The 12,084-nt window shown below is 47.9% G+C and overlaps 2 protein-coding genes across 6 annotated transcripts in view; one reads left to right on the top strand and one right to left on the bottom strand.

Annotated features, from left to right (window-relative positions):
* Positions 1–12,084, top strand: part of TRMT10C (tRNA methyltransferase 10C, mitochondrial RNase P subunit) — a 150,079-nt gene that overhangs the window by 35,970 nt on the left and 102,025 nt on the right. The gene's annotated exons all lie outside the window — the stretch shown is intronic.
* LOC138526462 (thioredoxin-like protein 4B) overlaps positions 1–12,084 on the bottom strand; it is a 71,224-nt gene that overhangs the window by 11,084 nt on the left and 48,056 nt on the right. The window lies entirely within an intron of this gene.

Below are 12,084 nucleotides of genomic sequence, written 5' to 3'. Positions count from 1 at the left end.
CCGCTTAACTCAAGGTGATGGCCAAAAGTCAAACACCTTATCGATCTTAACTCCCTCAGGGAACAATCTACAGTGTCCCTGCTCAAAGGTTCCCCGAGATGATAGAACTTGAGGGGTTTGTACCTTTCAGACATTTAGGTCCCACGTGATCTTCTCATTCCACACACTCAACTTTTACTCTCCCTGTGTAAGTCTGTTACTCTCCCTTTTAACCTCTTCCTCTCCTTCCTCCTTTTCCACCCACTGGCTCGCTTTCCCTTATACTCGCTTCTCTATTTCTCTGTTCCTCTCTTCACCTCCACCCTACAATCTTCCTCCTCACTCTCGCCTCTCCACTATTTTTCATTTTTTTAACATGTTTTTATTTATGAACAAACAACTACAAGACAAAACTCACCATGTCATTACATCATCGTCAGCGCATAGAAATTCAATCATTTCCAAGGGGTGTCAACATTCCTCCCAATTTTTGGTTTCCCATCAGACCGCCGCTTCCCTCAACTCTCCATGCGACCAGTTCATGCAGTCCCTCTCCCATTTGTTCCTTCTTGTGCTGTAACTGACCTTCCTCCAAACATATACCTTCATTGAGACTCGACTGCTTCAGAGGCAAACATTTTCTGCGTCAGAGTGTTCCATGCTGCGACTCCCTCACTCCTTCCAAGCGTTCCTCTCTGCAGCGCTCAGTGCCACACTGCTGTCTCAGCTAATGACTATCGTCTTAGGTCCGCCCACCAGGCTTCTAGCCGATTTCCATGCCATGGCGATTCAACGCTTCGCTAATGCACAGACCAGATCCTTCATCTTGGTAATTCTTCAACCCCTGGGGAACAAGCCTAGTAAGCAATATTCTGGTGGCCACATCTGCATTTGGATGCCTCTCCACTATAGGACACCCCGTAAACATGTGCATCAAGTCTGCTCCTTCCTGTGTGCATTTTGGGCAAGTCTAGTGTCCCTGTCCCGCTATGAGAGACAGCCTATGTGGAGTTATGTATTCTCTATGCGTTACATACAGTTGGGTGGGTTTAAATCTGGCGTCCCTTGATACTTTTTTGGTGTAAAGCAGTGCTCTCTCCCATTCTGCATCTGTAAAGGTTCTCCCTATGTCTGTCTCCCATTTATCATGCACCTTCAGCTCTGTTGTTCCCAAGATGCTTAGATAAAGGTAATATATTCTGGAGACCATATGTCCCTCTTCTGCCACATCGTACATGGTATCTAATTTCTCATTGGTTCCTTTCTCTCTCTGCTGACCCAGCCATCTCCTCTCAGTTCTCTTGACCATGCCTAAATACAATAGAAACTGACCCTCCTGGGTGTCATATTCGCTGACCAGGGTGTGAAAGGGTACCATTTTACCAGATACCCTAACGTGGCTACTCCTTTTTCTTCCCAATGTTTTCTATACTGTCCTAGTGTGCCCTGCTGTTCACTGATGATCCCTGCCAAGGGGACAGGCACTGAGTAGGGATCTGGGTTGGCCAGAAATGTCCAGGTTCTGCGCCATGTGTCCTGTGAGACTTCACCTAACCAGAACATCATGTGCTGCAACTGCCCAACTAAGGAAGTAGCCCTCAAAGTGGGGCACTTTCATCCCACCCGCATCTTAGTCTCTTTGCAGAGTGCTCCGGGCAATTTTATTTCTTCCCACCTCCCAACGGTATTCTCTCGCCAGCACATCCAGCTTTCGGAAGAAGGCCACAGGTATGCTGTATGGCACTTTGGCGAAGCAATACAGGAGACTGGGCAGTACAACCATCTTCAGGAGAGCCTCTCTCCCCGGCACTCGAAGGGGGGAGCCTCTTCCAGAACCTCATAGAGCTGGCTACGCCGTCCATGGCTTTCTGTGTGTTGTTCCTGTGCGAGTTCTCCGAGTCATGCCACACATTAATGCATAGGTAGCAGAAGGTTTTTGTCTCCAAAAGGAGGCCCAACCGGTGCAGGCGTTTCTTGTCGAGGTCTCCAAATCCCGCAAGCGGGAACATACAGGATTTCTACCGGTTTACTCTGATCCCTGATAACCTGGTGAACTGGTCAATGACATCTAACACGAGTGGCAAGTTGTTGTCTGCCCTGTTTACATACAACAGCATGTCGTCCACATACAGGGAGATCAGATGTACCACCTCATTTAAGGTTATTCCTGCTTCAGCATACTCCTTCCTAAGGAACACAGCCAGCAGCTCCAATGCTAGAATGTACAGCATCAGCGATAACGGACAGCCCTGTTTGGTGCCTTCCCACACTTCCCATGCTTCAGAAATATGTTTACCTGTCTTCACACAAGCCCTAGGCGCAGTGACGATCAATTTCACCCACCGCAGGAAGGCTTTGCCAATTCAAAGTGCGCCAGAGTGGCCATCATCCAGTCCCACCGGACCGAGTCAAAGGCCTTGACTGAGTCTTATGAGGCCACAGCAATTTCCACCGACTGTTGGTTCTATGACATGGTGTAGACTCAGCAAATTCCATGTGGTATTCTGCTTTGGTCTACGTGCATAAGGTCCCCTATTACTCTCTTTAACCGGTTGGCTAGGGCTACTGTCAGGATTTTACAATCCTGGTTCACCATTGAAAGGGGCCTATATGATCCACAGTACTGGGGCGGTTTGCCGAGTTTGAGGATTGGTATGATAGTCGCCTCCCTCAGGCTGCTGGGTAACACTCCCAGTTCGTATGCCTCTGTGAAGACACCCAGCAATCTGGGCACCAGTATGTCCGCATATGCTTTATAGAACTCCTCGGGAGTCAGTCTGATCCTGGGGTCTTGGAGTTCGGGAGATCTCATATTACTTTGTTTATTTCCTCCAATGTCAGTGTGGCGTCCAGCGCTTCTATCTGGTCTTCTATGAGTTTTGGCAGGGCTATTTGTCCCAATGCTTCATCTAGGTCCCTGTCTCCCTCTACCCCTTTCGTCAGTGTACAGGGATTTGTAGAATCTAGTGAACACCTCATTGATCTCATATTGGGTTCTAACTAAATTCCTGTTTGCCTCCATGATGGCGTTAATCCCATCTCTAGGTTCTTCGCACTTGCATAGCCACGCCAACAGTCATCCCGGTGTGTCCCCCTGTGCATTCAGGTTTTGGGTATATTTTTCAAAGTCGAGGCATCCTAGCTTTTCCCATTCCCCAATACATTTTTGCCTCCATTCTACCAGCTGCCCTGATTCCACAAGTGCCCCCCCTCCCACCTCCCACTCAGCGCTTTCCAAGCCAGCTATCTCGTTTTCAATGTCTTCCAGGGCCATTTGCATTTCCGTCCAAGGCCTCCCATTTTCCCTATTGCCTTTACCTGCATCAGCACTTTGAATGCATCCCATATAGTACTGCAGGTAGTGCTACATCCACAGGGAAAAGCCAAGAAGCCTGGGGAAGGGAGTCATTCCACCAGGTTGAATGAAAGCCACAGTCAAGAGAGGGGGTCATTCTCTTGACAATTGAGAGAACTGAATACAGAACCTGGAGGCCAGAGGAAGGGAGTCATTCCTCGTGGCAAGACAAGTACTGTGTTGGGAAAAGAGATCCAGGGGAAGAAACAGTGAACTTTCTGATACAGAGTGTTATATAAGATATAAGATTACCAGTCCTTTGTTTGTGAAGTATTGGGACTAGGGGAAGGGAGTCATTCTCCCTGGTTAACAACTTGCAACGAGAACTGTGCCACCCAGTCCAGGAGAAGGGAGTTGTTCTCCTGGACCAAGAACATAGACACAACCTTCTAGTTTAGTTATAAGTATAAGGGACACAATTAAGAGATGTTGACACAGGACTGTGGACTCTTTAGTTTACAAGGACATCTGATAGACCCCTTTGGTGTTTTAGTTGAGACAGGGAAGCCCCTCATAGAAGTAGGGAAAGTTAGGGATGCTCTTTATTTTTGTGCTGAATAAATGTTTATAGCAATCACTAGGCCACCGTTGTGTCAGTCTCCTCCTTTCAATATTACTAACCACAAAGAGCTAACAAGGTGTCCTCAAAGCAATAATCATCATTATCTAAACATAATGTGACAAATCCAAGGATCACCAACAAGCAAACACTACTCCAGTAGTTTAAATCCAACATGACCAAAAGGTTTTTACAGTTTGTCCTACTCTAAACCATCTACCAATCGTTGCTGTGGCTACGCCCTGAAGAGGCTTCCTACATGCTATTAACAGTTGAGTTACACCATGTGGTCTAAGATGCGCTGTCGCCTCCGCATAATCTTTTATGCATCTGAGAAGCAAGGGTAGGAAATGATCCTCGAGTCACTCTTCATTCTCTTGGCTTTGCTAAATGCTACCCCTTCTGGATAGAATATCTTTCTGTTTATCTCCAGCGCCTTGACATCCAACACTCTTCGACATGCTCCCAAAATAGCAGCATTGCTAGCTTCCCCGAAAGCTGCGAGCGAAAAGGCTATTATTCTCTGGCCATCTGAGAAAGTGACGGAATACGTCTCGGACATCCCATAACACTGCGTATTTAGGCTCTGGCAGTCTCTTTAGCTTTATCCCTTTGAGGAGACGCACAACTGCTGGATTTCCACCATTGGTCCTTCTACTTTGTTGTGACCTGCCGACACCGCAGATCTATAGACCCCTAGCATTCTATAGGCACAGCCGTCCCGAAACCTTTTTGCTAGGAAGTTGAGAACGTTTACTATAGGGGCTGAAACGGGATCCATACCCTGCCCCATGCACCAATGGGCCCAACGGGCCCATGGGGTGCCATAGCTCCGTATGATGGAAGGCGCCCAGGAGTCTCCGATTCAGTCGGCAGCGAGCTGTGAAATGCCTGGCAACTCCCATCTCTTCCTGAAACCCTGCTGGCAACTAATTGTAGCTTGCCCGCTTCCATCAATGGGTGAGGCAGGCCTGTTGGGCCGAGAAGAAGGTCCTGCAGATGAGGAACTATCCTCTAGAGATCCAAAGAAAGTTCCATCGCTAGTGGAAGCCAGGGCTGGGACTTCCAAAACGGTTATATCACAAGCTCTGTCTGTTCTCTGCAGGCTTTCGCTAAGGCTCTCATGATCATGATGAATGGCGGGAAGGCATAGTGCACTGCTCCGCTCTACGGGTGCAAGAAGGCGTCTGTCCCAGCTGTCCCCGCTGCCCCTGCGGCTATCCTCCAGCTGAAGTACTTGTGCGTCTGCGCATTGTCTGGACGGAAATAGATCGGTGTCTATACGACCCCAGTTCTCCTGCAACCGTCTGAGTATTTGGGGGTGTAGCTTCCATTCGCTGGAGTCTACGAGATACCCCGAATTCCAGTCCGCTACACTGTTCTGTGTCCCTGGTAAGTACTCTGCTGATATTGTAATCTGGTATTGTAGACAATTATGCCAGAAGTCCATCGCTAGCTCTGCTAGCATTTTCGAGCTGGTCCCCCCCCTAGCTTGTTTTTGTAGCGTACGGCCGAGATGTTGTCCATCTTGAGTAAGACACATCTGACTTTGTCTTTGGTGAAAGCGCCTACTGCGAAAGAACCCGCCAGGAGCTCGAGACAGTTTATATGTAATTATAATTCTTCTTCTGACCATTTCCCTCCGGTCTCTGCCTGCTCGCATCTGGCTCCCCAGCCTGAGCTGCTTGCGTCGGACTCAAACACTAAATCTGGTACGTCACCGAAAATCGCTTGGCTGTTCCAGGCTTCCATATTCTGAAGCCACCAATGAAGCTCGGTAAGCGCCTCTTGATCTAGGGTTACTAGCTGATGGTAGCCTTCCCCTCCTTGTAGGTGCCTGATCTTGAGCGTCTGAAGGGCTCTGTAATGCAGAGGGCCGGGAAAGATTGCTTGAATCGAGGCCGCAAGCAGTGCCACTATCCTGGCTAGATTGCGAAGCGAAATAGTCTTCTTCGCTATGACTGCTCCAAGTTCCTTCTTTATTGCTCTCACTTTGTGTCTCAGGAGTTCAAGGACTGCTCTCGTGGTATCTATCGTGAAACCCAAGAACTCTATTCTCTGAACTGGTTGAAGCTGGGACTTGTCTAGGTTCACTATAAAGCCCAGTGAGGATAACAGGTTGAAAACCCAAGGTACATTCTTGCTGAGAGTTACTTTGTCTGGACCCAACACTAGTATGTCGTCCAGATAAATGATAATTTGTATCCCTCTCTCTCGTATAGCTGCGGCCACGGGTCTCATAATCTTGGTAAAAGCCCAAGGCGCGAGGCTAGCCGAATGGGAGACATGCGAAGCACCACATTTCTCTGTTCCACTGGAAACAAAGAAATCTCTGGTACGCTATTGCTATCGGTATCGTGAGATACGTGTCTTTGAGATCTAATTGCGCTAGCCAGTCTTCTGTACGTAAGAGGTCTCGGAGTAGGTGTATACCCTCCATATTGAAATGGTTGTATGTTAGCCATTCGTTTAGGCTCTTCAAATCTTATCTTTTCTCCCCTGTGCACTAGGATCATATTGCTGAGGAATCCTGTTCCCCCTTGTGCATCGCGCTCTATTGCATTCTTTTCTACCAGCTTGCGCAGTTCGCTGTGCAATAGCGCTACCTCTACTTGCGGCATGTGAATCGGTTGAGGATCTACTCTCTGTATCAGATCGCCGACAAACGCTAGCTGTAATCCTAGCTTGGAGCACCCATGCATCGCTTGACAGCGCTCGCCATTCGTTCAAAAAGTGTTCAAAAAGCGGAGGGTTCTGCCTCCCACTTGCACCGCTTGCTCGCTTGCAGCACTAACCGCCTGCAGCACTCAACTGTCTGTAGGATCCTCTTCCTCTACGGCCTCTGGAAAAAAGTGTTCTGGCCGGGAAGAACATGTCCTATTGTCTTCCCTTCCAATACTGGGCTTGAGGCCCTTGGGGTCTGCGGTGAAAGCTGTATCGACCGGACGACCAACCCCGGTGGCATCTGGTCCCGGCAAAAACTCACCCGTGGAATATTTTTATGATGGAGCTCTGGGCTTTCTCCAATGCCGAGTGTGTCCTGACAAATTGCGCCATTTCCTTTGCAAAGGCTTCCCCAAAGAGCAGACCTTTAGCTCCCTCTCCTGCTTCGTAGAAGGCCAGGTCGCCGAGCTTATTGTCTATTTTTAGTAACACTCCTCTCCTCCTCTCTGAGGAGAGGGCGCAGTTGGCATTGCATAGAAGGCACACTGCTCGTTGCGCCCAGTTACCCAGTGCCTGAGCATCTACTGGTGTTCCTGTATCCTTGGCCTTCTCCACCAAATCCATTATTTTGGCCAACAGCCCGGCCAGGTCCAGGCGCGGTCCACGCCCTTCCTGATATCTCTCGCCACCTTGGTCTCGAAAGGGACCATCTTTGGATCGAGGTCTGGTGTCTCCACCAATGTGCAAGGCAGCTCTGGCCACAGACATTCGGACCTCATTTGAGAGCGCACCTCCCTGTCCAGGGGTTTCCTAATGTGCTGCGCTATATGTAGAGCAACTCTTGGCGATGGCACCCATTCGGATGACTTGGGATGCCTGATGGCCTCAGGGTCAAAAATGCCCCTGTATTGTCGGGTTTGTACCTTTTTACCGAATATAATGGTTCACATGAACCAAAAGTTCTAAAAATGCTACCACCAAAGGTTCGAACACCAAAGGTTCGATCCTTTGGTGGTAGCATTGTAAAAAAAAAAAAAAAAGAAACGGGGGCTGCGGGGGTGTCCCCTGCTTCGCCCCGCTCACTGTACTTTACAGTATAGTGAGCAGTGGTTGCGGGGGACACCCCTGCAGCCTTCTGTTAAAATAAATGCAAAAATAAATAAATTTAAAAAAGGAACCCTGCGGTGCCGGTTCCCGATCATGGAAGTGTAAGGGAACTGGTACCGCAGGGACCCAGCGTGAAGAAGAAGGTAAGTGGGGTTTGTTTATGTTGGGGGTGTGGGTGGGGGTGTGGGTGGAGGGTGTGTCATGGGTGTGTTGTGGGTATGTACGTGTGTTCGCATGAGAAAGGTGCAAACTTTTGGTAGTTCGCACCTTTCTCATGCAAACTTTCCGGGCACGGGACATTCAGCCGCGGTCGGATCATGTAGATCCGTATTGTCATCTTCCTCTGGGGCGGCGTTCTCTTCGAATGGCTCTTTGAGGACTTCATCCTCCCCTCCTCCTTCGTCATTGGGCGAATAGCCCTCATCATTGTCCCCTAAATTATTCAACCCTGGGGCAAGGAGTCTGTCATGGTGTTCTGTCGATTTTAAGAGGAAGGTTTTCTTTAATCTGGAGACAGGGTTGTCTAGACCTTGGGGAACAGCGTCTACCCTGTCACCCTTGCTCAGGGAGTGGGGTGGGGGGAGGGGTTCAAAGAGGCTTGCCTTTCCGAGCTCTTTTACACCCCTTTTGCTCAACCCGTCCTTGGGGGTGTCCAACGGACGTTCCTTCTCAAGGGCCATCTGCCCATCTTTTTCTGGCGGTGAGCTGTTCTCTTTGCGCCGCCATCAATGCCTCTAGCATGTGCAGCCTCTATGTTATGGGCTGTAACCCTTGTGAGACTGCTTGAGACAGGGAGTCTCCCAGCACTTTTTTAAAACTGAGGGACAGCTCAGTTTCTTGCTGCATGGGGTCTTCCGCCCATTTTACCCAGGAGGATAAATGGGACCATCTAGGATCCTCATAATGAGCCATGAGTATTTATGGTTGGTAGGGCCAACTTCCAAACAGTCAGCTTGTAAAATAAGGCTCAAAAGCAGAGCCAATGCCTATTGACAACGCTTCTGTACAACGATTGTAGTCATTTCTTACTTTTTTTTTGGTTCTGAACTGTGCCCCAATTGCTTTCTCCCGCTGTGCGCTACGCCGCGGTGTTCATAAAATGTTCTGCTGCCGTTAGAGAGGGGGATGCCGGGAAGTCTACCAAGATTCTCCTCCCCTGGGTCCTCCTGCCCGCCGTGTACACCGGCGCTACAGTGGCCGTGTTGTGAAAGACTGGAGCGAGGTTGGGTGCCCAATATGAGCGTATTCTGACAGAAGGAAAAAAGATTGTGTGCACGTGTATCTCCCTCATGCGAGGCCCAATCCCACAGTATACGCAGCACATAATATTAATTTAAGTGGGTCCTCCCACAACAATGAACACTGTAGTCAGACTAGATACAGGGTGCTGGAGCTCAAAGAAAGAACTGCTAAGACTGCAGTCAACTCTGCAACAACTCCTGTTTTTTTGTTTTTGGAGTTGGACAAACTCCATAGGCATCTACTTTTGTATTGTGACAAACAGCACCTTCAGTGCAGTGTCACAGAGAAGTCCTTTGGATTTCTCATACGGTTTAACTACCTTCTCTTGGGTGAACTACTGTTCCCAAGAGTAGTAAAGTGAAATTGGCTTTACTTACCTGTTTTTCCTATGAAGGTCCAGCACACTCCATCTTATGTGGAAGTGCTCGGGGATTACTTAATAGCCCCTTTAACTACTTACTCATGCAACATTTTGTATGTTACCCTCACTACTTTTAATGGCTGGTGACAGTGGTTTAAATTTCCTACCATTGTGCGTTTTTACCGTAGGCTGAATCCTCAGCTGCAGTATAGCACCCATGGGTGCCCATTTTGTCAAAATGGCCAATCTTTTTTCGCCATTTCTTGCTTGTGAGGTCTTTCTTGGATTTTACTCTGCACGCCAAACCAGGTTTAACCCTTTTGTTTGTTTTCCCTTTGGCGGGCTTCCGTACTGAAACCCGCCTCTGGCTCCAGTGTCTCTGGCAGAGCAGGAAGCGAGGGAGGTGTCCAAAACTCCTTGTCCTTAGTCTCCTTGGTTACCTGAATGCACCCGGTACTGATTTGATTGGCTGGCTGGCCTTGCAGAACAGCCACCCTGCTGTTTGAGTGACAGCTCGGCTGTGCATGAAAGGGAGAACCCTGCATAAAAGGCAAAGCTTCTTGGACTGAAGGCAGAGTCGACCACTGGACTAAACATCCGAAGAAGAAAACTGGAAGAGAGGCTTGCTGCACCCTCCTGGACCATTGAACTACTCGGTGAAGCCCTGCTGCAGTGCTGAAGCTCCGATTCTGAATCAACTAAAAAAGCCCCGGAACAGACAACTTCTTCCCTTGGGTTAGTGAGACCAACTAACCCCAAGACGATCTTTACTGGAGGACCTTCCCCAACTGGCTGTACTTCTTTGCTGCTGCTGGAACCGAGTGCCAGGGGTCGAGAAATCCGTAGTGGAGTGCTTTGTCTTTAAGCCGGACCAGAGCTCCAGGAAGACCCGGAGGATCTGCCCGAAACGCCTCACCAGAGTGCTGGACTCCAGAAGCAAGTTAAGCCCATCAAGTGTCCAAGATCTGTGGTGGTGCTGCTATTTGCCGGTAGCTGAAACGGCGAAGTGCTGCTCATCTGAAAAGAGCCAGTAGCCGCCGACTACCTTCGAACTGCAGTGCAGGAGTCCTCGAGAGATCCTCCCTCTTGTCCCCACGACTGATAGCCAGGAACCCAGGGTCTGCAATACTGCAACCAGAACAGAAGCCAGCTGGATCCTCTTCTTCAAACCTAAGGTACTGTGCTGACTAAGGGTCCTTACCTCTTCTGTAGCCGGCATGTTCGCACTGGAGACTTGCAGCAGCTGCTTTTTTGAGAGTTAATCTCAGCTCTGACTTTCACATGCCTAACAGCTTGTGGCCCAGAGAGTGATTTTTTTTTCTACAAACTCTCTAAACAGTGTGCAAGACTTTTGTACTATCAAAAGAAGTGCCTCAGCTGCATAGACATTGTTCAAATTGACGTTGGCTGTCCTGGCTCCCTGCAGACTCTTGATTCCAACTGTCCCTCATAGGTGGTACATAGGTTTAACTTGTATTTCTGGGAAATATCTCATCTAGGCTACATTGGGAGATTGAAAAGTATTCAAATGCTCTGAGAACCTGTTAACCTTTTTCCTTCCCTAACCTTTTCCTTTTCCACCATCTCAGAATGTTATTAAGTACCAAAAGTGATAGATATATCTATCTATATATATGCCAATACTGTCCTAGTAATTGAAGTCACCTCATGGTGTAGGAAGCATGTATGAAGTGTATTTTAATAGTTGCACATTGCCCTTTTTAAAGAAGGCTTATTTAAAACTAACCGTTAAATAAATAATTGTTTTACTAGAAAACCTTGAGTATAAGTGTTATTTGAATACTTGTATTTGTGGATTTCAATGCTGCAGCTCTACAGCTCACATTTACCCCTCGAGTTAAGTCTGGCTGCTCAGTCACTCTACCAACTTGTGTAATACAGACCTATACCAATAGGTGGGTTACCTAATACCAATAGGCAAGCCCGGTGTAGTCTCTCACAGGTTTACAGCATACAATCTTGCCTAACAGCCACCTAACCGCAAGAGTTTTATGTATTGTTGTAGGCAGGTTGCTACATTAGGTACTTCAGTGTTGGGAGCAACATAGGCTTTGAAATTGTGTCATAGGCATTTCCCATTCACTTGCAACAAGATGGTCCCGCTTCTTTAGGCCTTTGTTCCAGTCTCTTCATTTGTCACCCTCTTCCACTTTATGCAGCCCTCCATTCCATGCGAGTTGTGTGGTATGTCAGAAGGAGACGGACCAAATGTGTCCATTCTTGCATATGTTTCATTGAACTAATAATTGAAAAGGACTCACTATCCCAAATCTATGGATGTCCCTGCCTAACAAAATTAACTAGGGTGTTGTTGTCTGTCGTGCAGTCCAATGCAAACAGTTTGTTCCCTGTCCCCAAAGATAAGCTACACTGACCCTACTATTAAATCAAGACAACACAAGTCCGGGAGAATGACTCCCTTCTCCCGGGTAGGCTTCCCCAGCCTCAATATAGAGTTCTTAGATAGCGTTTGGCAGCATTAGCTTGTTCAGTTCCATTAGGGGAGTTATCCAAGTCTTTGGTTTCCCTCTTTCCTGATTTTGCAACCTTCTCCTTCTCGGCGTTCTTGGCCTTTCAATTTCTCTTTTTATGCTTTCACTCCAGTGTCTGTAAAAGCCTCTGTTTCTCTGATATTTCAGAGGAAATATAATCTCTCTTTATGTAGTTCATGTATTCCTATTATTCTTTATCTTCTCACTATCTTGATTCTCTCTCGTATCACTGATATGATAAATCTAATGATATGTCTCACTCGCTCTGCTCTTTCTTGTATTATTGGGACGAGTAGAATGAGTG

This window comes from Ambystoma mexicanum, chromosome 7p (genome assembly GCF_040938575.1).
Source record: "Ambystoma mexicanum isolate Mex_15411 chromosome 7p, UKY_AmexF1_1, whole genome shotgun sequence".
Classification (NCBI taxonomy): Eukaryota; Metazoa; Chordata; class Amphibia; order Caudata; family Ambystomatidae; genus Ambystoma; species Ambystoma mexicanum.
This window is presented reverse-complemented; position numbering and strand designations above follow the sequence as displayed.